Consider the following 4998-nt stretch of genomic DNA (forward strand, 5'->3'; position numbering starts at 1 on the left):
TGGCCAACCCGATGTTTGAGTCCCTCCTAGAATTGTGTCTTTTCATAGCTTTCTCTTGCCAACCTGTGTAGAGCTGATTCAGAAAGTTTTAATTCCTTGGACTTCTGAAGGGTATGTCCTAAGTGCTATTAACCAAAACTCGGAAAAAGCTTAATATGGAGAATATGGCAGGTTTCCCCATAAAGGTAGGAAGCACTAGGCCTTAATTTTGCCACACCTCAAGGCTTGTGTAATCATAGTTCCCCACCCATGGATTGAAACCACACCCTCCAGTGAAGGCCTAACCAGGAATTCCCTCTAGGCCTTAATTTACTAAGCCGAAACCCTCTCCATCTGACTAATTCTGATAAACGGCACTAAAATCCTAAGGGAAACAAGCTTGTCCTCTCTTGCTGCTTAAAGGGCAAGCAAAATGTTCACGAGGCATACCACTGGGCCCTCTCCCTTCACCACCACCCAAAGGACCCCCTAACTTGCAGAAACTGGGGATTTGAAATTCCTAGGAAAAATAGGCAAACGCACACAATATGTGTATACAATTTTATTAACATTTAAATTTCACCCTAGAGTTCGCTAGCCATTTGTTCAGATCTTTAAAGACAAAATGGACAAACAGCTTTGGGGCTGCAATCAGAGTATGCCTATACCCTTAAAAGCACGAAGCATAGGAACAAGCCCTGGAACTGGAGGACAATCCTGCCCACCCCCCCGCCCGACATTCAGGAATGAACAGGGATCTTTGGTTGCTGACAGAATCTCCCCTTGACTTCGGACTTGAGACAAACCGAGGAGTCTGTCAGTATACAAAAACCACTGTCTTCAGTAACAGGATGGACTGGCCAGGGCCAATTCAGATTGGGCGCCAGTCAGCGGTGAGCAGGGTTGGCTGGAGGCTGGAAATGTTGCAGCTCAAGACCAACATCGGCAGATGAGAGCAGCTATCTTCTAAAAATCGCCGATTTCTACGCAAGTTCCTAACATGCCATTTCCCAAACAGGGACGCTCGAAATGGGAGCACTTTCCAGTCGTATAAAACGGCAAGTACCCCCATTTTGAGTATCACGGTCTGAGTTGTTGGAACTTGCTCCTGGAGAAAACGCCGAAGAATCTGACCATATGAAACTGGTTCTAGAAAGCGCCTAGACTTTTATACACGTGCCTGTAAGGTCACTGGTCTTAAGATGTTAAAAGCATAGAACTATTACCTGCATACCATTATTTCGAGAATGATCATGTTTCTAGGCGGTATTGGTATTTCGCTAATTTTTATTCCCCCTCCGCCACTTAGCAAGTACATACCGGTGGGTTGACCATTCCTGAACTGTTACCTAAATTCACATGGGCACCTATAAGAGTAATAAAGCACTTACTTTAAAGACACTAATTTCCAAATGGACACCAGAATCCCAGCAGTTGATATCCTTCACATAGTGACCAGAGAACAGTCTGAGCAGAACAGGACGGACTGGTCTTGAGCCGAACAATCCCAAAAACCTTCGGCCAGAGGTAGCCTGAAGTCTGCTCAGCCCAATAAACCCAGTCCAGGAGTTCAAAAAGCTTGTCAAGGACCACCGCACTATGTCAAACGGAATCTACCTTTAGTCCCGCATGCCACGCGGCATGCGGGACCCTATTTCCCAACCAGGGGTCGAAGCCACGCCCCCTGCAGTGGAACGCAGGCTTAACCACTGGACCCCCCAAGGGAGTCCCGGAAGCTACTTTCTCAATCGGTAACACTCAAAAGATGGCGGCACTTCCCTTCGTAGAACAGAAAGTGCCCCCACAGTTTGAGTACCACAGGCTGAGAAGTTCCATAAGGGACATGATCAACTGAAAGACTTACCAGACAAGGAACGCATGAAAAGGACTAGGATGAACCCCACCTTAATCCCGAAGCCTGGAAAATGGAAAGAGGTAAAGGTAAGGAAATCTGACCATGGAAATCTAGCTCATGGCATCCCCTCCGCACGCAATTAACACGAGTCAAAATTCACTTAATGAGCATTCAGCGCATGCAACAGAGTTTCGGGTAGGTGAGATGGGCTTACCTTAAGGGGGCTCCATTTTGAACCTGTTAACCAACTGTTGTTACTTAACACACAATACACTCCAAACCACAGGTAAAAAAGACTAGACTTACAGAACCTGCTTTAAATTGCTCCGCAATGAGTGAAGACCGAAGCTTCCCTATGTAGATATCCCAACTTAGACAACACTAGGCCCACACATATAGCTTCTGGACCCAAAGGCCGAAGGAGGGAAGAGCACAGAGGGTTAAAGCTGGAGAGGAAAGGGAACTTAGGGTGAAAGGAGGGGACGAGCATCCCAATCGAATTTCAGAATGCAGAAGGGAAGGCAAGGCCTCAAAAGATAAAAAAAGAAAGAAACTAGTTTCCTGGAGGGAAGAGAGACTGGAAAAGTAAAGATGAAATAAAGTGCAGACGAAATTTACAAGATGCTGAGTCACGCCGCTTTGCTCTTCCAGTGATGAGAGCTGGGCGCTCCCTGGCTCTTATATAAGCCAACGACCCAGACTTTGAGGGGAAGACCCTCCCCTCCACTGGTCTCCACCCACACCCACCCAGCCTCCTTCTGGGTCAGACCCACCCTCTTTTTTTTTAAACTGTTGACTCCTTTATTGTTTATAGCACCAGAACAAACTATTGTTGTAAACAAACTGGGGGAAAAAAAGGATAGAAATACCCAGAAGAATGTCAGTCTACCTCCTGGGGACTCAGTTATTCATTCAACAACTATTTACATATAATATCGATTTGTCGTATTTATTGAGCAAATAAAATACACCAGGCCTTTGCTAGTTTTGGGGGTGATTGAGGTGAATAAGACCATGGATTTTATAGTCTAGAACAGTGGTTTTCAACTGAGGGTGACTATTTTCCTCCCCTGGGGACATTTGGCAATGTCTGGAGACATTTTTGGTTGTCACAACTGGGGTGACTAGTGCAGTACAGCCAGCCTATAGTGGGTAATACCAGGCATCTTGGCAAACATCCTCCAGTGTATACAGCCCCTCACAATAAAGAATTGTCCCCACCCAAAATGTGAATAGCGCTGAAGCTGAGAAACTATGATCTAGGTAGAGGTAGGGTGATGGACAGAAAAAAAACAACAAACAAGCACACATCTAATTGCTGTTCATATTATTTCATCTGAATCTCTCCATATTAATATAAACATTGATGCGGGGATCACTTCTGTGCTCTTTAAATCCAATAGCCTATTGAAAAGTATTTAAAATTAGGTTTTAGCAACCATGAATATTAGAATAAAATTTCTCAAAATGTTTTCAGTATCTTTTAAAAATGTGCACAATTTTACTAAACTGATGCATATTTTCGAGGTCTTATTATTATTCTCCCTGTAACACATCTTGGACAAGGAGTAACAAGTCCATGGGACTTGCTAAGGATGGTTGGATGAACTACAGAAAATATATAAATGAAATAGTAGAAAAATAAATAAATGTGCTTTAATGCTTGAATGGCAGTACAGAGTACACTTTTACCATAATTTCATTAATCCCCTAATTTTAGACATTTTCAATTTTTATAAATTTAGGATAATTTATTAATAGTGCTATATGAGTATTTTTTATTATTTAAAATTTTGGGGGTTTTAATTTTCTATTTAAAAAAATTTTTATTGGAGTATAGTTGATTTTCAGTGCTGTGTTAGAATGAGCATTTTTTAAATTTCCTTTTTTGTTTTTTTCTCTTTTAAATTTTCTTTTGCAATGAGCATTTTAAGTTTTGGCCACACAGCTTGGCTTGCAGGATCTTAGTTCCCTGACCAGGGATTCAACCCGGGCCCAAGGCGGTGAAAGCACCAAGTCCTAACCACTGGACGCCAGGAAATTCCTTAAAATGAGCATTTTTGAGAGTAACTTTGATAGGAGTGGAGACATTTATTTCCGATGTCTTCAGCAAATCCGTGTTAACCCTCCAAATATTCTCTGCATTTGGAAGTACTGAAATGAAGTGATTTGTCCAAGAAAACGTGGACAGAAGTAAATGGAATTGAACCCAGGTTTAGAAGTTCTTGCTTTGGTCCTGGTCAAGGTTGCTGGGGGAGAGCACTGCTTCTGACCTGGCATCTGCTGGGCCCATTCAGAGGCAGATCTAACCTGTCCACTCCTCTCCCATCCCACCTGGACCTCTCATACGTCCCCAGCAAGCACCTACCCATCACCTTATTTTGCGTGTTTGCCATTTTGTCAGCCACGGGCAGCTTTCTCTTCCCGCCCTTCACCCTCATGGAGTACATTCAGCGCTGACCCCTACGTGTCTTTCACGTTTCATGGGTTTAGCATTTCTGTTAGTCTAACAACTAACTTACCAGTTCAACTATTTGTCACAGTTACTTGTCTTTTGAGCTCAGCTCCCCAGGGGGACAATGGTTTGTCTTATTCACCTGGTCCCGCACCCCCAAACCAGCCCCGGAACTGGAACATTAGTAAAGGTGCATGGAGCATTTGTTATTAAGGGTGAAAAACTCTTTTAATGCAATTGAATTTAAGGAGCATTAAACAAAGACATTCAAAGTTGATTTTAAGTAAATTTAATGTAAATTAAATTTTACATTAGACCCTATTTGGTATTTTCCCAGTGATCCCTAACATTTGTGGTGAGACAGTTGTAAGATGACTTTTATTCCTCTGAGTTGACAATTACTTATTTGCTTGGTCCAAGAGCCTTTGCAATTTTGGTAATTTAATATGCCAATTAAAACCTCAAGTTTTAATCTTTATTAGCTGCTTTTTCCAATTTTTTCCCCAGCTTTATTGATGTATAATTGATTTGTTAACTATTAATGAACATTAATTCTCAAATTAATATCTTTCCTCTTTAATGAGCTGCTTTTTTTTGTTAATTTTTTAAATTTATTTGGATTCAGAAATTCCAAAGACTTAAGAACTGAGATATGATAGCCTGAGGTGGCCAGGGGAGGTCGGGACTAAATCAGAAATTCTTCCTGCTG

The sequence above is a fragment of the Lipotes vexillifer genome, unplaced genomic scaffold (assembly GCF_000442215.2).
Source record: "Lipotes vexillifer unplaced genomic scaffold, Lipotes_vexillifer_v1.1 scaffold1280, whole genome shotgun sequence".
Taxonomy (NCBI): Eukaryota; Metazoa; Chordata; class Mammalia; order Artiodactyla; family Lipotidae; genus Lipotes; species Lipotes vexillifer.